We start from the raw sequence: 25,364 nt of genomic DNA, 5'->3' as shown, positions 1-25,364 counted from the left end.
AAAATGTATCATTTGACCATGTTTTAAGTGTACAAGTCAGTGGCATTCAATATATTCACAATGTTGTGCAATCATTACCACTATCTTTTTCCAAAACATTTTCATCATCCCAGACAGAAACTCGGAATCCATTAAACAATAACTGCTCATTTCCCCTTTTCCCAGCCCCTGGTAACCTCTACTCTACTTTCTGTCTCTATGAATCTGCTTATTATAGACTAGAGGCCCGGTGCATGAAATTCGTGCATGGGTAGGGTCGCTAGGCCTGGCTGGCAATCAGGGCCGATCAGGACCTTCCGGCTGCTGGCTGGGGCCTCCCTTCCCCGGCTGCCAGCTGGTGCCTTCCTTCGTTCCATACCGCCCCCTGGTGGTCAGCACACATCATAGTGAGTGAGCAAACTCCCAGTCTCCCAGTCAAACTCCTGAGGGGACACTTTGCATATTAGCCTTTTATATATATATATATATATATATATATATATATATATATATATATATACAGAATATATTTCATAAATGGAATCATATATTTGTCCTTTTGTGTCTGGCTTATTTCATTTAGCATAATGTACTCCAGGTTCATCTAGGTTGTAGCCTGTAGCAGAATTTCATTCCTTTTTAATAATGAATAATATTCCACCCTTGCCTGTGTTTCTATGTGGTTAGAGCACTGGCCAGTGCACCAAATAGTTGCAGGTTTGTCCCTGGCCCTGGTTGGGGCACATGCCAGAGGCAACCAATCGATGTGTCTCTCTCACACTGATGTTTCTCTCTCTCTCCCCTCCCCATTCCTTTCCATTCTCTCTGAAAATCAATGGAAAAAATATCGTTGGGTGAGGGTTAACAATGACAACAACAACAACAACAAAAAATAACATTCCGTTAAATGTATATACCACATTTTGATTATTCACTCTTCTCCATGATGGAGATTTGGGTTCTTTGTACCTTTTCACTATTGATTAATGCTGCCATGAACATCAGTGTACAAGTATCTGTGTGAGTTGTTTGCTTTCAATTCCTTTGCGTATATACTTAGAGGTGGAATTGCTGGATCATATGGTAATTCTATGTTTAAGTTTTGGAGGACATTGAAGCACTTTCAGAGAGAGTATAAACCATGGAAGCAAACTTTTTCAGAATCTGAGTTTTCCAAACCCAAATGAGTAGTATCAATTGGATTTAGGGGAAAAAGTGATTGGTGACCCTGATGTGAGCAGTTTGGGTGGAGGGTTTAAGACAGAAGCCAGAAGGGAGTGGATTGACAAGTGACTAGGAAGTAAGTCGGGAGAATTTTGAGCATGCTTAAATGCTAAGTGGGAGATAAGAAAGAGGGTGGGATGGATAATGAGCAGAGGCCTGCAAGAAGGCAGGAGAGGGAAGTGGTGGGAAATGGGTTGACCTGCATTGGGGATCTGCCTCTATATACAGAGAGAAAGGTGCAACTAAGTTTAATCATCCAAAGGTGTTTTTTTAGTTTGGCATTTTGGGGGAATAAAAAGTGAAACACTACCTGGATTTGACTGTGAATGTTACAGTATTGGAAAGAAAGCTTGAACCCCAAACTAAAAATGGGGCAGAAAATGCAAAATGTTGCAAGGCAAAGATACAGAGAAGGCATTGTGCCTTTCAGAGAGAGAAAGTACTTCCAGTGTGCAGGAGGACCAGTAATAAGGGAAGACTTCACCGGAGTGTAACTATTTGAGATCTAGGTACACAGCTAGCAAAGTGGGGCAAAGGTCATGTTTCCCAAGCTGTGTTCACAGGATACTTAGATATTCTATGAGAAACGGGCATCATGGTCAAATTAATTTAGAAAGTGCGGCATCGTGGTCAAATTAATTTAGAAAGTGCTATCTATAGGAAAACCATATTCAACATGAGGCATTTTAAAAGCTAAAAAAGACACTATTAATTTTGCTGGGACAACAGATGTAAATTGGGGCTGTCCCAGGTGATTGGGAAGAGTCCTTACCCTCACTCTATACTACATTCCCCTTTTGGAGATTTAACTGAACATTAGGATTTTAACAGATTTTGAATATTATAGTTAAAAAAATCTGTTTTATACGGATTAATGCAGCATTTCCCAGATTTATTTGACCATGGAACCTCCACCTTGGTTTTTCTATTCCCCCCTGAGGAGTACATATTAGCACTAATAAGTGCTGGAAAGGCAGAGACATGGAAGATGTGGGAGCCAGGGAGGATTGGGTCTGGCATAGAGAGAGCAGTAGAAAGTGAGATTAGGAAGGGGGGGGGGGCGGTTGAACCATATCCTAGATGAGGGCCAGAAAGAAAACTTTTACCTAATGAAAGCCATTTCTCACAGCAGCAAAAGGAACCCGTGCCTATAACTTGAAAAGAATTTCAAAGAATCACGACTCTCAGGAGGGTAATATGGTATATTTTCCCTGTTTTCCTATTTCTGTTCCTTCCTTAAAGGTAGGGGAGGTGAAAAACTCCAATTGAGGGAATGTCTTCCTTCACAAGGTCTTGATGGCTGAGTTATAAAACTCCTATCTGAAGTTGTATGTTCTTCTCTTATTGTGGTTTCATTTGTGAGGTCTAAATTCCTCTTTAGAGATGGAGGGATGCTAGGTTTTGAAGAAAAAAGTTATCTAGAATCAGTTTGCTATTGTGGGTGCTACACTCTAAGACATAGATATGAATACGGAGAGTTCACCTGGCTAGAGCAGCATGATAATAAAACAAACCTCAGCCACCATCATTGCTTGACCACAGTCCCACTTTTCTTAACTAGAGGACATGTATCTGGCAACTTAGTTACAGGACAATAAAGAAGAAGCAGGAATAGTTCAAAAATAAACTCTTCAAGAGGCTAAAACTTATGGCACAAACTCACACACTGAGGAGTCACAGAAATCTCAGGACGACTCTTCTTACTCATTTGCACACACTTCCAGTAAGTTTAGTAACCCAGATTTCTAGCACACAATAAATTTAACAGCAAATTAAAAGGGAAGGAAAAATTAACAGTGGTCGGCACATTTAAGTGAAAAGGAAAAGTGTAATACTGTAAAAATTCAATGAAAGGACTAATAGTGTAAGGTTCTTCAACCAAACCTCAACTCTGAGTATACCAATCAGTTCTATAATAGAATCACACTTACTTATAAGGATTATTTTGATTCATTAAAGGATGTTCCACTGCTCTGTTTAAGATGATAAGAAAGTCTATGAGACATTTTAGAAAGATTTCAATCCACAATGCTTGTGATTTTAAAGGTTTGGTCCTTTAAAGGTATCTGTTATCTGGGGGAGTCACTGCATCCAACTGATATTCTGTTCAGGTGCCCTAAGAACTTGGTTATCAATTTTTTTTCTACAATCCTGTAGCTTGAAAGAGGATCAACATGGCAACAAAGTGTTTTGAAAACAGCCTCTTGTGATTTGAAGATTAAACAAATCATTAAATTAAATGACTCCACAATCAAATGTTTATGACTTAAAAGTTGGCCAGCCAGTGGCACTCTGTAAAGGAACACCGGCTCAATTATGTCATAAAATACAGCAGCTACACTCTATCTTATCAACTTAAAAGCCACTTGCGGTTCTTATATGGGGATGCTGGCTGTTCAGTTGGCGGGGGACAGGCCTGTGTGTAAAGAGCAGCTGTGGACGCTGCATCAGCTGCTCTCCAGGAAGCAGAGGCCAGTGGTGCAGTTACGGGGAGCCCTTATTTTCTCCTTCTTATTTGATTTTGGATTGCTTTTGCCTATTTCAAAGACACTGGGCAATTTTTTACCTCATCAAAAAAGTAGGTAAGAACAAAGAAAGGTGCCCTTAAGGTAAATAGGAGTAGAGTTTGGAAGTTCTGAAAAATTAACACTATTTAATGCTCAGTTTGCCACTGTTGGAAATAATAAAACACAGTTTAGAGCATATGGTCATCGTCCTCATTTCTTGGCAAACAATAGCATTTTCATTTCCCATTCCAAATTGAGCTAGACAGCTGAAGAAGGAATCATACTAGAAAAGTACGTTTACTTTCGGATAATTAGAAGATGCTAAGATTTATCAGTCCCTGGTCTCATCATTTAATGAGGTTTGCTTTTATTCAGTCTTTATTAGAAATATAGATGGGGTTCTAAAAAAAAAAGGCCAGTTTCTAATATATGAACAAATTCTGGGAATTAAAAAAAAAAACACCACACAGCTGTACAAAGGCTACATTAAAAGCATGTAAAACACCCTATTGACTTGAATAAGAAAAAGGAGGCAAACAAACAAGACTTGCATGGTTTAGGGGCATGATGGTTGCAACTCCATGAAAGAGGTTGTGATACAAAATTTGTCTAATTCACAGAGTTTGAATTTTAAAAAGTAATAGAATTTGAGGGCTTCAAAAGAGTATCAGTGAATATTCCTGGACCAGAATCACTGGTATCACCTGGGAGCCTGACAGAATAAAAAAATTCCTGAATCTTACCACCCCAGGACATGTGAATCAGGAATTATGGGGGTGGAGCATAGGAATCTTGCTTTGTAAAGCTCTCCCAGATGATGCTCATGCGACTGAAGTCTGAGATCCCTCTGGCATCACTTTGAATGTTACTGACCCCACGTTAAATGTACAGAGTGACAGGAATGGTGCACCTGGAAGCACAGGCCTACAGGACAAGATGGTCTTGAAGCGCGGGCTGCAGCAGGTTGGTGGCCACGGTGGCACCTGAGGCTATCTATGAATTCTCTTCAGGGCAAATGATGTGAGGGTTAGTGCATTAGTGGGGGAAGCCAAATGTGGGAACACATAGTATGAAGCAGTTTTTTGGCTGTCACTGATGGGTTATATATACTACTGAAGTGAATGGCAAAAACACATTCTCTGCTGCAGAAGGAAGCATGGTGCCCCCTGAATGGCATGGCTGGCCTCACTGTGTGACTAGGGATCCTCCAACAAAAAAACCACCTACTGCTCATAAATTCATCTGGACAAGCCATAAATTCAACGTGTGTTGCCTTCCAGAATCATATGTACCTTATTCTACCATGAGAGAGAGGATTCAAGAGTGGGTCCCACCATCAACATCTTACAAGTAAAAACAATGAAAAACAATTTAAAAATGTAAAATATGGGGCTATTCAATTGCACTTTTACTGCTTACTGTTAACTTGATTAAAATTATTTGATTAAACAAAAAAAGAAATAAATGTGTAGAGGGACATTCATTATCTTCCACAGCAACCCATTCCATAGCTGGACAGTTTTGATTTTTCTGAGATAAATCTAAGTACAGAGATATCTTCTGTGGTCCTAATTATATTCATCAGGAAGCACACAAACAAGCCCAGTTCCTTTTCCCTTGATGGGAGGTGAGATAGACAGATTCTGGTTTGAATGCTGGCTCTATCATTAATGCATGTATGACTTTGGGCAAGTTACCTGACCTTTCTGAGCTTCAGTTCCCTCATTTGTAAAGGAAGAATAATATTAGTATCTTCCTTATAAAGTTGTGGTGAAGATTAATGAACACTCAATAAATAAATGCGTATGATTATTATATCAAGTTATAACCCTTTAAAAATTTAAGAGTTATTATGCTCCCTCTAAGCCTGTTTCTTTCTAAGCTAGGTGTCCCCACTTCTCTCCACCATCCCTATTATGAAATGACTAGAGGCCCGGTGCACGAAATTCGTGCACGGGGGGGTCCCTCAGCCCAACCTGCACCCTCTACAATCCAGGAGCTCTCAGAGGATATCCTACTGATGGCTTAGGTCCACTCCCCATGGTTCTCTGCTCTCTGTGGGGCCTGGAGGTTTCCCTGCAGCCATGGAGATGAAGCCCCCATGCCCTGCTGTCGCTCTCTGCCTGCTGCCGCCATGTGCCATGTGAAGGAAGCCCCAATGCCCTGCAGTGTGCTCTGTCTGCTGGGCCTAGGGGCTTCCCAGACACGGACACACTAAGGAAGCCCCCATGCCCTGTTGTCCAGGCTCTGTCTGCGGGGCCTGGGGGTGTTCCCACCGCCACTGCCCACTAAGGAAGCCCCCAAGCCCTGCTGTCTGGGCTCTGTCTGCCATGTCTGGGGACTTCCCTGCCACTGCCCCACTAAGGAAGCTGCCATGCCCAGCATGCAGGGCCTGGCGGCTTCCCGGCTGCAGAGATCAGGAAGCCGCCATGCCCTGCTCTGCTGGCACTGGAGTCTTCCCTATGACCCACCGGCTCCATGTGTGCAGAGCCTGGCGTCCTCCCGATCGCCATGGTGACCATCAGGAAGGCCCCAGGCCCCGCTAATGCGCCGGCTACATGTGCGCGTGTGCGCAGGGCCTGGCGTCCTCCAGATCGCCATGGCGACCATCAGGAAGGCCCCAGGCCCCGCTCCTGCGCCGGCTCCATGTGCGCGTGTGCGCAGGGCCTGGCGTCCTCCCGATCGCCGTGGCGACCATCAGGAAGGCCCCAGGCCCCGTGCCTCCACAGGCTCCGTGTGTGCAGGGCCTGGTGTCCTCCCGATCGCCATGGCGACCATCAGGAAGGCCCCAGGCCCAGCTCCTGCGCCGGCTCCGTGTGCGCGTGTGCGCAGGGCCTGGCGTCCTCCCGATCGCCATAGCGATCATCAGGAAGGCCCCAGGCCCTGTGCCTCCGCAGGCTCCGTGTGTGCAGGGCCTGGCGTCCTCCCGATCGCCGTGGCGACCATCTGAAAGGCTCCAGGCCCCGCTCCTCCGCCGGCTCCATGTGCGCAGGGCCTGGCGTCCTCCCGATCGCCATAGCGATCATCAGGAAGGCCCCAGGCCCCGTGCCTCCGCAGGCTCCGTGTGCGCAGGGTCTGGCGGTTTCCCGCTGCCGCAGCACTAAGGAAGCCGCCATGCCCTGCTCTCAGTGCTCTGTTTGCTGGTGGGACAGGCCAGACACTCCAGCAGCGGGGCTGAGGGGACTGGGCGCCGCCATCTTGTGGGTATGGGGGCCGCCATTTTTGTCGCGGAGTGACGCTAATTTGCATATTACTCTATTATTATATTACTCTATTATTATATAGGATTTTGGATTTTCTCACCATTCCGATTTTCTCTACCCTTAAAAGGTCTCTATGTCAGTGTCCCTAGCAAAGTGTGGCTCCCTATATGGAAGGAGCTCTACTGGTATATTCCAGATCACATCTGATCTCTGCCTCTTTAAAAAAAAATATTATTCTCTGTCAGTGTAGCCAAACTGAGGTATTTTGACAGTCATTTCATCCTGTAGACTCATATTGACCCTGCTTTCAACTAAAACACTAAGGTATTTAAATATAAATATTATTTTAATTACACAAATGAGACAATTTCAATATACACAATGAGAACAATAATGCCAAAAATGCAAGCCACTAAAGAAAAAATAAACAAGTATGACAACATCAAACTAAAAAGTTTTTACACAACAAAGGAAACAATAAAAAAAGGCAACCTAGAGAATGGGAGAAAGTATTGGTAAACTGCCTATCTGATAAGGGGCTAATATCCAAAATATATAGAGAATCCTACAATTCAACAACAACCACAAAGCTACTTCACTGAAAGATGGACAAAGGATGTGAATAGACATTACTCCAAAGAAGATAAACAAATAGCCAACAGGTACATGAAAAGGTGCTTATCATTCACTAATCATTAAGGGAATGTAAATTAAAACCACGATGAGATATTATTTCAGATTTGTTAGGGTGTCTATTATCAGAATGACAAGAATAAGTATTGGCAAGAATATGCAGAAAAGAGAGTTTTTGTACACTGTTGGTGGCAATATAAATTAAAACAACAGTATGGAGGTTCCTCTAAATATTAAAAATAGAACTACCAGGTGGTCTAGCAATTCCATTTTCTGGGTATATAGCTAAAGAAAATGAAATCAGGATCTTGAAGAGATATCAGCAACCCTCATGTTCACTGCCACATTATTCACAAAAATATACAAAGAGAGAGTACATTTGGCCCTCTGTATCCTCAGGTTTTGAAACTGTAGACACAACCAACCATGATTGAAACTATTTTGGGGAAAAAAAACAACCCTAGAAAGTTCCAAACAGCAGAACTTGAATTTGCCATGTGTCAAGCACTACGTTGAATCCTTGTGAAGTGAAGGGTAGACATACCCTGCTGTAGCCTATATACAAATATACGTTATATGCAAATACTACACTATTTGATATAAAGGACTTGAGGATCCATTGACTTTTTAGATCTGAAAGAGTGGAAGAGGGGGTGGAGTTCTAGAACCAATCCCTAGCAGATACCAAGGGATGACTGTACAATGGTGGTTGCTGGGGGCTGGAGGCTTAGGACAGTATGAAGATACTGGTCAGTGGTACAAAGTTCCAGTTGTATGATGAATGAGTTCTGGGGAATCTAATGCACAGAATGGTGACTATAGTTAACAATACTGTATTATATAATTGAAAGATCTTAAGGGAGTAGACAGAGTAGATTTTAAATGTTATTGCCACAAAAAGAAAAAAAGGTAATTATGCAAGGTGAATAATGTATTAACTAACCTTGTTGTGGTAACCATCTCTCTCTCTCTCTCTCTCTCTCTCTCATATATATATATATATGAGAGAGAGAGAAAGACAGATGGTTACCACAACAAGGTTGTGTAAGTTATATATATATATACATATATATATATATATATATACACATACACACATATATATGTATATCTATAGATATATATATCTCTATAGATATACATACAACATCACATTGCATACCTTAAACTTCCATGTTATATGTCAACTAGAGGCCCGGTGCACGAAATTCGTGTATGGGGGGGAGTGTCCCTCAGCCCAGCCTGCACCCTCTCCAATCTGGGACCCCTTGAGGGATGTCCGACTGCCCGTTTAGGCCCGATCGAGCCTAAACGGGCAGTCGGCCCGATCGAGCCTAAACGGGCAGTCGGACATCCCTCTCACAATCCAGGACTGCTGGCTCCCAACTGCTTGCCTGCCTGCCTTCCTGATTGCCCCTAACCGCTTCTGCCTGCCAGCCTGATCACCCCCTAACCACTCCCCTTCCAGCCTGATTGATGCCTAACTGTTCCCCTGCCAGCCTGTTTGCCCCTAACTGCCCTCCCCTGCAGGTCTGGCCCCCCTAACTGCCCTCCCCTGCAGGCCTGGTGACCCCTAACTGCCCTTCCCTGCAGGCCTGGTCGCCCCCAACTTCCCTCCTCTGCCGGCCTGGTCACCCCTAACTGCCCTCCCCTGCAGGCTTGATAGCCCCCAACTGCCCTCCCTTGCAGGCCTGGTCCCTCCTAACTGCCCTCCCCTGCTGGCCATCTTGTGGTGGCCATCTTGTGTCCACATGTGGGCAGCCATCTTTGACCACATGGGGGCAGCCATCTTGTGTGTTGGAGTGATGGTCAATTTGCATATTACTCTTTTATTAGATAGGATAATATTTCAGTACAGCTAGAAAAAATAAATGCTGTGATTAACCCTCCAGTGGCTAAATACTTATGTGCACCTTTAATTATTTAATTAAGAAAATTCCCAGATGTGTAATTATTTGAAAAGGGATTTATGATTTCCAATATATATCACCAAACTGTTGCAGATTTTATCAATTCACATTTTACAATGAAGATCATGAGAAGGCCTATTCCTTTATATCCTTCTTATCCAGCATAAGAATCACCATTTTTCCTATTATTATCAACTTGGTAGATTGAGGGATTACTGTTTTAATTTGATTAAAATAAGAATGAACAGTTTTGTTTATCAATAATTTACATTTCTTCTTTGTATGGTTGTCAGTTCAAGGCAGTTCAAGTCTGATACTTTGAAATACACACACACACACACACACACACACACACACACACACACACACACTGTTCCATGCCTCTCCCATCCTGTATTTGTAGAAAGTGTTTTTTAATGGGCCAGAGTTCAGGAACTTACATTTCCCCCTTTGTAATCAATTTGTTAAACATTTAGCCAGACATTTCGGCTTTTGGGATCTTGATTCTCTCATCCTGTGTTTGCTGTCTTTTCTGGTTTGTTTCTAATTGCTAATCTGATAAATTTTCGAACTATCTTTTTATCCTCATTTTTCAAAAAAGTATTAGCAGGACACAGCTCTGCCCAGAGCCTGAGGCACTCTCTCAGGAACTGGTCCTGTCATGACATCAATCCATTAATTATATGGACTTACAGGATGACTTACTAGTAGACAGAGAGCTGTCAGCACCACTGTGGATGATGTTGGAATTCCGAGTATTTAAATGTCCTCTCAGCCTTATATTTGATCACTGCACCTGGGATTAAGTCCACTGTAGACATAGGATTACAGAGTTTTGATTTCCCCTTTGGCTATAAACTTCTAGGAAGCTGGTGATAGTATTTCACTCATCTCTTTATATCTCTCCTCATCCCTCCCCCAGTTTCTTTTCCATAGCAGCCATTCAATTAAAGTTTCTAAAATTAATACAAATATCCGGCTGCTTTGCACATAGGGACAAATGATTCACCTCCTCTCCCGCACTCAACATTTAGGCCTATCAATCCTACAGCAAAGTAACAATATATGTGAAATCAAAGGTCCATTAACAAGAGAAGCCTCATGTTATATATTCCCTAGCTGAAAAAGGAGAAAAATTGCATGAAAAATCCTTACATCCTATATAGTTTTTAAAGAGTAAAAACTTCCTGCAATGATGGATCTATACTAAAACTATTTTTGAAAGCTGAAACTGAGGCACTGACAGTTTCTAGGTCATAAAATAAAGATTAAATTATCTTATTTAATGAGGTAAGCATCATACCAATATGATTTAAAAATATTTTCAAGAAGGCTTTGAAACTTTAAAATAAATTTGTTTATTCAAAACATATTGGTCTCAACCCATTCTAGTTCATTGAGGTCACCTATGTTCTCTGTTCTCTGATGTCTAGCTAGCTTCATTGCAATTTCAGACCATGAACATTTAGTTATTTGCTCAAGTCTAAAATTTTCATTTCTTGCCTAGGCACTTTACAAACGGTTTCACTGAATCCTCGCAACAAAGAAATGCACAGAACCTTGTTAGAGGAAAATAATTTATATGGACTTCTAATGCTAAGGTCAATTAGTTTTAATATCATACTTATATATATAGTCATAAAATTAGATTTAAATTCATAATACCTAACACTCATTAAAATAATAAAACAAAGACAATTTAGGAATCAAATATAAAGGAAATGACAAAATAATGTAATTCAGGTGAACAATTATATGCTTGATGTGATGGATGGTCTGTTTTGAACTCTGGGTTCAATATAGGAAAGAATATTTACATTAACATAATTCTTTTGATTTTGAGCATGATGGACCATGGTTTGAATCATTATCATGATCAATATCATTAGTTTTCCTCTTAATCAATGATCTTGTTTTTAACAAATGACCCAATCACTTGAATATTGCACCCTGAAAAGGATACTAAAACATTTTAAAATGTTTTCATAACTAATCCTTCACTGAGGGTTTGCAATTACTCTTACTGCTAATACCATGCAAGATGGATATACAGGACTCACAGTATATCTACTCCCAGGGGGAAGGTGTTCCTGACTGCTGTGGGTGGGGGGTTCTTTGAGCCTCATTTCCCTTTCCGACCATAACTCTGTGATAGCTGGGTTTCCCCATCATTTTTTTTAAAGACTCTGAACGATGGAATCTGAATCTAAATGTCTCTGAACCTCTAATCTGTGTTACTTGCCTAGAGGCCTCTAGGCTTTTCATGTGGTGAGAATGAGATTATAAACAAGAATAGGCATGGGCACTAACATTATCTGGTAGTGCTTATAGGCAATTCATCCAGACAGTCTCTACAAATATCTATATTATCCTTCAAAATTTTTTGTTGAAGGGGAAAATCCAAATTAAAAAATTTTAAGATAATTTTACAGGGCTTGACACAGATATGTGCAACCATCACCACAATCAATTTTAGGACATTTCATCACCTCAAAAAAGAAATCTGGTACCTGGTACCCTTTAGCTTTCACCACCCGATTCTTCCTTTTCCCCTTTGCCTCCCATACCAACCCTAATCAAACATCAATTACTTTCTGTCTCTTTAGATTTCTCTATTCTAGACTCTAATATGAACAAAATCATATAACATATGGTTCTTTTGTGATAAGCTTTTTTTTTAACTTAGTATAAAGTTTTTGAGATTCATTCATGATGTAGTATATATCAGTACTTCATTTCCTTTTATGGCTAAGTCATTTTCTATCATATGGATATTCTCCAATTTCTTTATCTGTTCATCAATTGATCAATATTTGGGTTGCTTCCATCTTTTGGCGATCGTGACTAATACTGATATAAACATTCATGTACAAGTTTCTGTGTATATATATGTTTTCATTTTTCTTAGGTATATACCTAGGAGTAGAATTACTGGGTAAGATGGTCACTCTATGCTTAATTGTTTTGGGACATGCCATACTATTTCCCGAAGTGTTGCACCATTTTACATTACCACGAACATTGTGGGAGGGTTCTAATTTCTCTATGTCCTTGCCAACACTTGTTATTATTTGACTTTTTCATTTTAGTCATCCTAGTGAGTGCGAAGGGAAATATTATTGTGGTTCTAACTTTTTAAATTGTGTACAGTACTAATTTTGCTTGTCTTTTTTTTCATAATTTCCTGCTCCTTAAAAAAACCAACATTTTTATTGATTTTAGAGAAGAAGGGAGAGAGAGAGAGATAGAAACATCAATGATGAAAGAGAATCATTGATCAGCTGCCTCCTGCACAACCGGGATTGACACTGGGGATTGAGCCTGCAACCCGGGCATTTGCCCTGACTGGAAATTGAACTGTGACCTCCTGGTTTATAGGTTGACACTCAACTACTGAGCCATGCCAGCAGGGCTCCTGCTCCTTCAAAAAAAATTCTGAGATTATTCAATTGTGTTTTACTTGAACATTCTAAACTTACTTATTTTAAAGTATTCACAAGACACTTTCATAAATTATTTTCATCTGGAGCAAATTCATGTTCTCATTATTTAATCTTTCTTAGTGTTATATATTTCCTCAAATATTTTGGAATTTCAGTGTGTAGGCTAATTTTTAGTTGGAGGTATTTGAATAAGACCCTCCCCACTTTGTGTTCACATCTCCCTGTCCAATAGTTTTGTGGTGGCCTTATCTGGCTCACTATGTAGCTCTATCCAGAACCAGAATTTATAATGGCATTTTGAGGACTCATCTTAATACTGGGGATAGCACAGATCCAGTTTGTGAGCCAGCAGGAAACTTTATCAAAAAGCTGTATTAGATCTGTAGACTTTCATCTTAATAAAGTCCTAGTCCTAGTTGTTTGTCAGTAATAGTTTTTTCCCATCACATCATGTCATATGGTCAGAAGGGTTAATTGTAGGAATCCCTTTCCACGTCCCGCGTGGTTCAGGGTTCCAGTTCAGGGTTCGAGTTCTGGAGAAGGGCCGCACACAAATGAAAGGAGACTTGAAGAAATTCAATTTGGCGAAATGGGGGACCAGGCGGTAGTCCAACTCTAGTGGGAGAACTACCCCCTGCTCTGGCCCTGCCATCCCTTTTATTGAGGCTTTGGGGAAAAACATCTTAGGCAAGATAAACAGAAACTTACATGTAGCCCTTAGGCAGGAAATAACAGAAACTTACATGGGACAAACAAAGGTGGAGGCTGCTTCAGCTAACAATGTCTCAACTAAAGGGTGAGTGGTTAGAGCAATTAAGGTTGTTGACCAGCCTTCCTGGCTTCCTGTCAACATCTCTCTTTCAGTGAAACTGATTTGTTTCCGGCAGTTAATAATATAGAAAATTGGGAATTGAGTTAGAAATAAGGAGAGTCCAACTTGCTCTTAACTTTAAATATTGAAACTGCCCTATGTCTACCAACTACAGCTCTGCTCAGAGCTTTATTTCTTTGGTTGTTCTTAGTCTACAAAGATATTTATTTTATTTTTATACCCATTTTTAAAAAATCTTATGTTTATCTTTCCTTTTTATGTGGCTGGAGCAGAGAGGGTATATTAAGTGTGGACTCCCTGCATCATTTTAGCTAGAAGTCTCGCTTTACTTAAGTAAGGAAAGCTGGGGGTTGCAGTAATCTTGCAGCAGGAGCTAGAGAGTTAATAATCTCCATGTGAGAACAAGAGTGAATATTTTGTGTTTGTCTCCACAGCATTCTTTCTTACATTTTGGAACCTTGCCTCCCCTCTGATATCTGTCAATATGATTTGAGGTTTGGCTCATCTGACCCCCATAGCATCAGTATGTACTACAAGGCCTGACCACAGTACCTGGTTCAGGGATGAGCAAATAATCAAAGTTGTCCAATGATATTCCTCCTTGTTATTTTTCTATCAGGAAAGAGATCTTTTCTTTTCCCAGATTCCCAAAATCCTCACCTGTAAAACGGGGGTTAATAATAATATTTGTTTCATAGAGCATCATTGGCTAGAAGTAAATGAGATGTGTTGGCTATGAACATCATCATTGTTGTTATGATTTCATGTGAAATTTAGAGGAATATGAAATCACCCTGGACTGGCTTGGTCTTAGAGGGATTCCTGCAGAAGGTGGATCTTAATGGATCAGTAGGTGTTTGACAGAGAGAAATACAGAAAAAGGCATCCTTTAGAGATAGAGCACTATGGCAGTGGGCTACGAGGGATTGTGAGGAGGAGCATCAGGTGAAAGCTGAGTGTGTGTGTGGCAGCAGAGCACATTTGGGAAGCTAGCTGGGCCTGAACTGAAGAGTTTGGACTTGGCCCAGCCAGAATGGCTTAGTGGTTGAGCGTTGACCTATGAACCAAAAGGTCACGGTTTAATTCCCAGTCAGGGCACATGCCCGGGTTGTGGGCTCTATCCCCAGTATGGGGCATGCAGGAGGCAACCGATCAATGATTCTCTCTCATCATTGATGTTTTTATCTCTTTTTCCCACTTCCATCCTCTCTGAAATCAATCTCTCTCTCTCTCTCTCTCTCTCTCTCTCTCTAGATAGATAGATAGATAGATAGATATAGATAGATAGATATAGATATAGATATAGATATAGATATAGATATAGATATAGATATAGATATTTAAAGAAGAGCTGGAACTTGGGTTTGCAGGTAAACCAAGAAAGCTTTTGAATTAGAAAATAATAGGACCGACAAGGGATGGCTTACAATGAAATAACTCTTCTATAGGCAGAGGAGAAGTGAACAATAAACGCACCTTCTTCACTAACCTCTTGATGACTTAAACCCCAAACACAAAGCAAAAACACACATAGGAGATGGTCTAGGAGCATGAAGGAAGAAAGTGAAGCAGGAAAATGTCCTCTTTCCCACTGGACTCAGCTCATGTTTTTCAGTTTTTTATATGTTAACTAAGTCAGCTTTCTTTAATCTCTTGGCATTGTACCCCGAGTGTGTGTGTGTGTGTGTGTGTGTGTGTGTGTGTGTGTGTGTGTGTTTACATTATATTTTTATACAGATTTGTGATTTGCACAAAATTTTTAATGATTTATGGATGTGTGATAGTCAGTTGTGTCCACATCCATTTTACTATTATTTTTTAAAATAAATAAGTCATTTTGGGAACTCCAGCAAGATATGGGCAAACCAAACCTAGCCTTGGAAATATCTGAAGACATGGCATCAAATGGCTTAAGAAGAAATGTGTTCTATACTTTGATACAGTTTTCATTACTCCTCTGTTATTCCCCAACCCTGAGCCTGTGTGTCAGTGGTGTTTATCATGACACTAGTGCTATTGTTTTGGTCCTGCTCAGTTCCATACATTGATTTTCATTCCTTACTTGGCCTCTGTAGGCATTTTAACTGTGACTCATGAATAAAACCAAATTTGATTTTTCCTGTTGAAGTTCAATTTTTATAGGCATTTCTTCTAAGTATTCTAAGGCAAGCTAAAAAGCAGCATTAATTATCCAAAATACTGAACAGCTGAGGTCAGGCCAACTCTTGGTTGTAACTCATGTATGCCACCTTTCTTGGCCTGGTTAATTTTGTGCAATTATTAGAGAGGGGATCTGCCAGGAGTTGTTTTCTAGCTGATGGCAGGCCAACAGATGCTATGAAATCATGTCAACATGTGCCAAGTTGTCACTTTTGCATCCCTGTCTTTCAAGGAGTTCATTTTTTTAAATCCCCTGCCTACTGTTGTCATATTTCATTGCTCAGATAGATAAAGATTCATACCCAGATGAACAAATTCTTAGGAAAATGCTATTTTTACCCAATTCTCTAAACCACATATGAGTGACAAATATTTCCATAGGATTAATGAATAGGTGTTTCAGTCTCCTCCGCCCTTATTAAATACTAGCCTTTTCTTTCATACTTGGAACTCTGTTGAATTTGTGGATGAGAAACATTTTCCATATGTAATGAATCCAAGGATTTTTTAACCTATGAGATTTTGTTGCATATGTTGGTCACTCTTTTAAATATAACCAAGAATCAAATAACCCCAGACTCTGGTACTCCATCATTTAAAATATTTTTATATTCCTAAGTAATATACATAGAGTATATTTCTTGATAAGATCAAGAATTGACCAAGGGGATCATAGCTTTGGCCATCCTTGTTTTTATCATTTGCCAAAATTTTTTTCTTAGTTTCATAAAAACCACATAGAAACCAAATGACTTGGTTTTCTTTCCACTTCTCTAGGCAACAAACCAACTTTTCAGTTTCCATGGACACCCAGTTGAGCAACAGTAGTTAGATCTATAAAAACTGCTATCTGACTTGGAGTCTGATGGTGATCTACCAATCAGTGTTGGGATGGCAATTCCATTTGACCTCAAAAGGACTGTATGCATAAAATTGCACACGAGCATCTGGGGCTGTGTCAAGTTACTGTCCCTGGTACTTTACCAGTTTCTTAATTTGTGGAGGTTCACAAATTACTACGGATCATGTCTTGATATCTGGGTAGTTAGAAAGCTCCAAAATAAAGTAGTGATAATGGTAATAAACCAGATCTGTTTGAAACAGATTTACTCTCCATTTGGGTAACCAAGAGGCTTCACATACTGATGGCTATGTTAACTCATTTGAGAAATAATACATACTTGGAAACCCTGTGGAAAGCTCAAAATATACTTGAAATTAGAGAAGCCCATAGACTTAACGTTTTAGTACATATGAAGGACAGCTTCGAATCTAGGATGTAATGAAAGTCTGTCCATTCAAGCTCAGTCAAAATATAAGAAAACATTGAAATTGAATTGTGCTATATCATGTGCTAATTTTCCATGGCCTAATCTCTCCTAGCCTAGGATAAAATGAGTGATTATTTGAAAAGATTAATCTGGTTTCCAAATTTTTAATATATATATTTTTGCTTTTGCTTGCACTGTATAAAATTCTCCTTTCCCAGTTGCTCCAAAATTAACAAATTAAAAAATGGATCTTACACACAATTAATCAGTGTTGTAAATGTTGAAAATAAAGTCATTTAAAAATATTGAAAATGATACTTTAATCGGTAGATGCTATAAACAATTGTGTATAAGTCTTTGTATAGATGATCCAAGAGAAAACAACATGGCTATACAAAGGTACACACAATCTTCATAGCAGTTTTACTTGTAATAATAAAAAACCCCAGAAACAACAAAAATGTTCATCAACAAGTGAATGGATTAATAAACTATGGTATATCCATACAATGGAATATTACTCAGCAATAAGAGAAAATAACTACTAATTGCATAGCAATATAAATTAATCTAAAAATAATTATGAATTAAAGAAGTCAGACTAAAGAGAGTACATAATATATTATCCCATCTATAAAATAGACTAGAAAATACAAACTAATCTATAGTGACAAAAACCAGATTAGAGTTGCCTGAAGATGGGGGTGGCGATGAGGAAGAGCAGGAGGGAGGGATTACAGAAGAGCACAAGAAAACTCTTTCAGGTGACACATACGTTCATTATCTTCATTGTGATGGTGGTTTTACAGGTACATTCATAGGTCACAACTCAGCAAACTGTATACTTTAAATATGTGCAGTTTATTATAATCTAATAAAGCTGTTAACAAAGGAAACAATGTATATGTTCAAAAAATTGAAGAGTGATTTAGTATGTTATTTAACAGTAAATTTTTTGAACATTGTCTTTTAAAAATCATGTCTTTGAAGAGCATTTAATATCATTGGAAAATGCTTATAATATTCAGAGACAAATACAGTCCTGTTTTATAATGGTTCATTAATATTTTTCAAACATTAAATGAAAAAAGTAGGAAACAAAAAATGCATATATAATTTAATATGATCCATTTAATATGATCTCTTTTGTCTCTCATAATTGAAAGAAAATACCCCAATATGTCACCATTGTTCTCTCTGTGAGGTGGAACCATGTATGATCTTTATTTTCATTCTTATGCTTTTGAGATTCTTCTAAAGTTGAGCTTTCATTACTGCCACAAGCAGACAAAAACCCAATAAATGCTTTAAAAGATTTTCTCCTACACAGGAAACTCAATGGTGGAAATATTTTTAGAAAATGTACCAATCTAATTGAGGCACAGGCATCTTTCCCTGCACAGTAACATGCTACCACGTGCTAGGGCTGTTGGTGTGGAATGGTGGACGTGCTGGGAAGGAAGGCTGTTAAACCAGCTCCAGCCTGCAGCTTCTAGAAATGCCTACTTATAAACGAGTTTTATGTAGCCTCAGGAATTTGCTTACCTTTGTTACTTCGCAACTAGCAGTCCCTTGATCAAACTAGGTCAAAGACAAGGAGAATACATTCTGTGGGCCGCTCACAACACAGCTCTGTCAGGAATTGTTCATCAAAGATGTCCTAATGAGAAAAGAACAGTTGTATATGAGTGTTCCTATGAAAGTAGATAATTCCTCAGTCTTTTGTCCAATCAATAGTGACGGTTATGCACCTTTGACTTCTTTCCTCTTTGAGTCGAAAAGAAAACTAGGGTAGATCTAAGCCTGTGGGTTGAGGGCAAAGGAGGAAGACTTGTAAAAGTGAGGGTCGAGGTGTAAAGGAGTTGGGAGTGCTCTAATGCACAAAGACCTGCCTTTATTGCCGTTCACCCAAACTATGATGGCATTTGTCTTGTAAGACTTGCATTCTGTGTGGAGAAAGACAATGATTAGAAGCTGTCTGCAATGAGGTGTGATTTGGCAGGGAGTGTGTGCATGAATAGTGGTGAGACCCAAGGTAGACCTCATACCCTGCTTTGCCAGATGTTGGAGTTGTACCTAATAAGCTGACCTATTCCTGTCCAATAAGATGAAAAATAAAAATAAAATGGACATTGAGCTCGAGATGAGGAGGGCTGGAAATATGGCTGACTTGGAGTCAGCTTGGAGGCAGAAAATAGAGTAGTCCCCTTACTCATGGTTTCTTTTCCATGGTTTCAGTTACCTAAGGTCAACCTCAGTCTGAACATGTTAAATGGAAAATTCCAGAAATAAACAATTCATAAGTTTCAAATTGTGTGTCATTTTGAGTATCATGAGGAATTCTGCCATCCTGCTCAGTCCCACATGGGACATGATTCATCCTATCATCCACTGTATCCATGGTGTAGATGCCCCCAGCCATTTGGCACTTCGTAGCCAACTGAGTTATCAGACTGACTGTGGTGGTAACACAGTGATTGTGTTCAAATAACCCTTATTTTATTAATAATGGCCCCAAAGTGCAAGAGTAGTGATGTTGGCAATTTGGATACACTAAAGAAAAGCAGAAAGTGCCTCCTTAAGTGAAAAGGTGAGTACAGTACTATAGGATAGTTTGAAGACAGAGAGAGAGAGACAGAAAGACTACTCACATAAAAGTTTTATCACAGTATATTATTATAATGGTTCCATTTTATTATTAGTTATTATACTTAATCTCATATTGTGCCAAATTTATAGTTTAAACTTTATCATAGGTATGTATAGATAGGAAAAAGCATAGTACAGGGTGAGCAAAAGTAGGTTTACTTTTGTGAGTACACAAAACACAGTGTTTATTCTTGTATCATTATTTATTAACTAGAAGCCCGGTGCACGAAATTCGTGCACGGCGGGGGGGTTGTCCCTCAGCCCAGCCTGTACCCTCTCCAATCTGGGACATCCCTCTCACAATCCAGGACTGCTGGTTCCCAACTGCTTGCCTGCCTGCCTTCCTGATTGCCCCTAACCGCTTCTGCCTGCCAGCCTGATCACACCCTAACCACTCCGCTGACAGCCTGGTTGATGCTTAACTGCTCCCCTGCCAGCCTGTTTGCCCCCAACTTCCCTCCTCTGCCGGCCTGGTCACCCCTAACTACCCTCTCCTGCAGGGTGGATCACCTCCAAATGCCCTCCCTTGCAGGCTGGGTGCCTCACAACTGCCCTCCCCTGCTGGCCATCTTGTGGTGGCCATCTTGTGTCCACATGGGGGCAGGATCTTTGACCACATGGGGGCAGCTATATTGTGTGTTGCAGTGATGATCAATCTGTATATTACTCTTTTATTAGACAGGATAGAGGCCTGGTACAGGGGTGGGGGCCAGCTGGTTTGCCCTGAAGGGTGTCACAGATAAGGGTGGGGGTTCCCTTGGGGTGTGGGGCGGCCTGAGCAAGAGGCCTGTGGTGGTTTGCAGGCCGGCCACACCCCCTGGCAACCCAAGGGGTGGCCCTGGTATCTGGAATTTATTTTCCTTCTACAATTGAAACTTTGTAGCCTGGGGCGGAGCCAAGCCTGCTGTTCCCTCCGGGGTGGCAGCCATTTCTGTGGCAGTTAATTCACCTTCTACAATTGAAACTTTGTAGCCTTAAGCGGTTGAGCCTGGCCAGGGTGTGCAGAAAGCTTTGCTTCCCCTGTTGCCGCCGGCAACCCTGGCCTTCTCTCTCAAGCTCCATTCTGCTGCCATTTGTTTGAATTTGTTTACCTTCTATAATTGAAACTTTGTAGCTAGAGTGGAGGCTTAGGCCTGCAACAGCTATGGAAAGCTTGGCTTCCTCTGTTACCTGGGGAACCTTGCTCTCTGTGGCTGTAGCCATCTTGGATTGGGATTAATTTGCATACTCACCCTGATTGGCTGGTGGGCATGGCTTGGCTGGTGGGCGTGGCTTATGTAGTGGAGTGATGGTTAATTTGCATATTACCATTTTATTAGAGAGGATTACTGTATTATTTCCATGCGAACAACTGTAAGCCTACTTTTGCCAACCTCTGTATATAAACGGTTTGGTTTTATCCATGAATTCGGGCACCTACTGGGGGTCTTGGGATGTATACCCCGTGGAAAAGGAGAGACTACTGTAATAGCTCTTTAAATTTGCAATAAAAAATGGTCTCTGATAACACTACATTGCAAAAAATGGGAAAGGAGCAGAATGGAAAGAGTAAAAGAGTTGAAGGGGCAGAGCCTGGAGAATTTGTGGTGGAAAAAGCACAGGAAGGATGTGAATGGGAAGGTGGAGTATCTCCTAAAATGGAAGGTAATACAGATGTTGCTAGTATTGGGAAGCTGAAGAAAGTTTAGATTGTCCAGAGTTTATGAACACATTTCTTATTTCTCAAAAGAGCTGATAAAGGAAAGATGGTACAAAAAGAAAATCTTTCTCTGACAGTGAGTCTGGTGATAGCACATCAAAGAAGCAAAGAGATGCTGCTGACAAACAGAGTTTTTGCCAGAGGTCTTGATCCTGAACCAGTAATTGGGGCCTTAGACTTCTGTGGAGAATCTATGTTTCTAATGAAATGAGAAGATTCAAATGAGGTAGAGTTGGTGCTGGCAAAAGAGGCAAATATAAAGTGTTCTCAAATTGTAATGGTTTTTTTGTGTGTGTGAAGAGAGACTAATTTGGCATTTTTTCCCCAGAAAATGAAGTCGATAATTGTTTGGATTTCTATAGATAGAGGCCCGGTGCACGAAATTCGTGCACAGGGGGTGTGTGTCCTTCAGCCCAGCATTCACCCTCTCCAATCTGGGACATCCCTCTCACAATCCAAGACTGCTGGCTCCCAACTGCTCGCCTGCCTGCCTTCCTGACTGCCCCTAACCGCTTCTGCCTGTCAGCCTGATCACCCCCTAACCACTCCCCTGCCGGCCTGATTGATGCCTAACTGTTCCCCTGCCAGCCTGTTTGCCCCTAACTGCCCTCCCCTGCAGGTCTGGCCCCCCCAACTGCTCTCCCCTGCAGGCCTGGGTCCCCCCCAACTGCTCTCCCTGGCAGGCCTGGTCACCCCTAATTGCCCTCCCCTGCCAGCCTGTTTGCCCCTAACTGCCCTCCCCTGCAGGCCTGGGTCCCTCCCAACTCCCCTCCTCTGCTGGCCTGGTCACCCCTAACTGCCCTCCCCTGCAGGCTTGATAGCCCCCAACTGCCCTCCCTTGCAGGTCTGGTCCCTCCCAACTGCCCTCCCCTGCTGGCCATCTTGTGGTGGCCATCTTGTGTCCACATGGGGGCAGCTATCTTTGACCACATGGGGGCAGCCATCTTGTGTGCTGGAGTGACGGTCAATTTGCAAATTATTCTTTTATTAGATAGGATAGAGGCCTGGTGCACAGATGGGGGCCAGCTGGTTTGCCCTGAAGGGTGTCCTGGATCAGGGTGGGAGTTCCTTTGGGGCATGGAGCGGCCTGGGTGAGAGGCCTGTGGTGGTTTTCAGGCCGGCCACACCCCCCGGCGACCCAAGCAGAGGCCCTGGTATCTGGGATTTATTTATCTTATATAATTGAAACTTTGTAGCCTGGAGTGCAGCCAAGTCTCCTGCTTGCTCCGTAGCCACAGCCATTTTTGTTGGGATTTATTTATCTTCTATAATTGAAACTTTGTAGCCTTGAGCGGAGAACAGGGCAGGCCAGGAAGTTTGGCTTCCTCCATCGCTGGGGAAACCCAAGCCTCCTGCTCACTCCGTGGCTGCAGCCATTTTTGTTGGGATTTATTTATCTTCTATAATTAAAACTTTGTAGCCTTGAGTGAAGGCCTGGGCCGGCCAGGGTGTGCAGGAAGCTTGGATTCCTCCATTGCCAGGGAAACCCAAGCCTCCTGCTCGCTCCATGGCTGCAGCCATCTTGGTTGGGTTAATTTGCATACTTGCTCCTGATTGGCTGGTGGGTGTGGCTTGTGGGTATAGCAGAGGTACGGTCAATTTGCATATTACTCTATTATTAGATAGGATGATAAATAGATGACTGATTCAGATATAAAATCTGGGTCTTGGTCTTTTGATTTATTAGTGTGAATAACTACATTCTAATGAAAATAAAGTTTGATATATTAGTTTTAAAGTAGTATTGGGGGAGTTGGATTTTTAAGTCTATGGCACTGGTTACATTGAACAAATAAATGAGGCTTTCTTAGTTGCTTTCTTTATCAGAAGAAAATTTGATATCATGGTATGTTATATAGTCTGTATTAGAGAAAACCTTTTCTAAATGAAGGGGAATATTTTCATGGTCTTTCTTTAATCAGAATTTGTGTTTAACTCATTATGCCTAAGGACCATTTTGAGTTTTTTGTTTATTTGTTGTTTTGTGTGTGTATATACATAAATACATATGTAAATGGGTTTCCTTTCCTCTTCTTCCTTCTTTCCTCTCCCACCATTTCACAACCATAGGTAAACTCATGTTTTTGGGATACCATTATTCTGAACAACCTAAAAAATGAGTCATTTCATGTGAAACTGAAAATTTTTCTCAGTCATTAATCTTTCCAATTAAATAGAGAATTCTGTAATTAATTAGACAATTTAAATAAAATGTAAATGAATCCTGTGTGTTTTAATTAGTTAAGCAAGACTTAGTTAAATGACTACTTTAAGGTTCTTTCTAGTGAAACTCTCCTTTACAAGTTAAAAATCCCCTGTGCTATATTGATTAAAAGGTCAATGTCTACAACTTTGCTCATAGAAACCTAATCAGATGGTTAGAGATATTGACAATATAAGAAGACCTTGTTGGAATAAATTGGTGAACAACTTTTGTCATCTAAACTATTGATTTTGCATGATTTTTCTTTACCCCCAACTCATTTCTTACATATAGGCTCAATCTTTTTGATATTTGGATTACTGGCTTAGTGGAAGCCTTGAAAAATAATAACTTCGTAGTACTAAGAATGTTATAATTGTTTACTTTATTGTAAGTACTGCTGAACAGTGGTCAATAAATACTTTTATATTAAAAAATAAAATGGATATGTAAGCTTCCACTTTTGAAAATTAGTTGCTTAAAACATTTTAGCTTTTAATTTCTTCCTTTGTTAATTCTTTTAAAGAGTTATAAGCAAATGCTTGAAAATATGTCTGTCAAATTGTCCTTGGGATGCATTGCTCTGTGAGCAATCCCATCCTTTTGCAAATTTATCTTCAAATAGTTACCTTTAAGTATTCTGTTCCCCACCCCCCCACTTCCCTTAGTTTTCCCTAGAATTTTGAGTTGAACCTCTTGGTCACTCCAACATAACTCTTTAACCTCTTGGATTTACCCTCAGCCTCTACCCTCAACTGGATCATTAGTCTCCCACCTTTGGGTAAAAACTGTGGGAACTTCCAGTCCCTACTGCCTAGCTAGGATTAGGGGTGGTAAGTGGAACAAGGAGTAAGGAGAGTCTTCTACCTAGGAACCAAGTTTTAGGCATTACTGGTAAGAATTATATATGCTTTCTTACTTAGAAAAATTGTCATACATGTGGATCAGTGATTTTCAACTTTTTTCATCTCATGGCACACATAAACTAATTACTAAAATCCTGTAACACACCAAAAAATATTTTTTGCTGATCTGAGAAAAAATAGGTATAATTTTGATTGGTTTACAAAAAAGATAATAATAGTAATTACATACTCTTTTTGCTCCAAAATGACTTTTTAAAAGTCAGGTGCCTACATTTGTATATTAAGGATGGCTGTTACCAAGATATTACCAGTCAGATGCAACCTTATTATTCTGTGACCAATAAGATGCAACTTTATTACATAACCTATATATAGGGTGTCCCCCCAAAAGGTATACACACACTTTGAATAATTGTAAAGGCAGTATTTATTAAAATACATTCCCTTTTCAAAATTGAGCTATCAGCTTTTATATTGTGTATACATTTTTTGGGGGGGATTCCCTCTATGGTTCAAGAAAGGGCATTCACATTGGACAGCTACTTTGTTGGCTGTTGTCATTTTTTTTTCTTTGACAATCTAAGAAAAAAGAGCTCAGTGTCCCTGACTATATAGTCAGGTATTGCATGTTTTAAAAATTCTTCCAGCACACCAGAGTGCCTGCCACAGCACACCAGTTGAAAATTGCTGATGGAGATTAAGTTCTAGAATATTATGATGACAGTGTTTAAAGCATTTGTAGTTAAATAAGTCTTAGTGGCTCACTTGTGTTGTGAAGTTCTTGG

General features: G+C 40.5%; 1 pseudogene across 1 annotated transcript; it reads left to right on the top strand.

The window, feature by feature from the left end:
- Window positions 1-21,304: 21,304 nt before the first annotated feature.
- On the top strand, window positions 21,305-21,674 carry LOC307107820 (chromobox protein homolog 3-like; annotated as a pseudogene). Its single transcript has 2 exons — window positions 21,305-21,455; window positions 21,527-21,674. The product of its transcript is annotated as a chromobox protein homolog 3-like (transcript).
- The last annotated feature ends 3,690 nt before the right edge of the window (window positions 21,675-25,364 follow it).

Source organism: Cnephaeus nilssonii (genome assembly GCF_951640355.1).
Source record: "Cnephaeus nilssonii genome assembly, chromosome: 12".
Classification (NCBI taxonomy): Eukaryota; Metazoa; Chordata; class Mammalia; order Chiroptera; family Vespertilionidae; genus Cnephaeus; species Cnephaeus nilssonii.
Note: the sequence above shows the minus strand (reverse complement) of the source record. Positions and strands in the feature narration are given on the sequence as shown.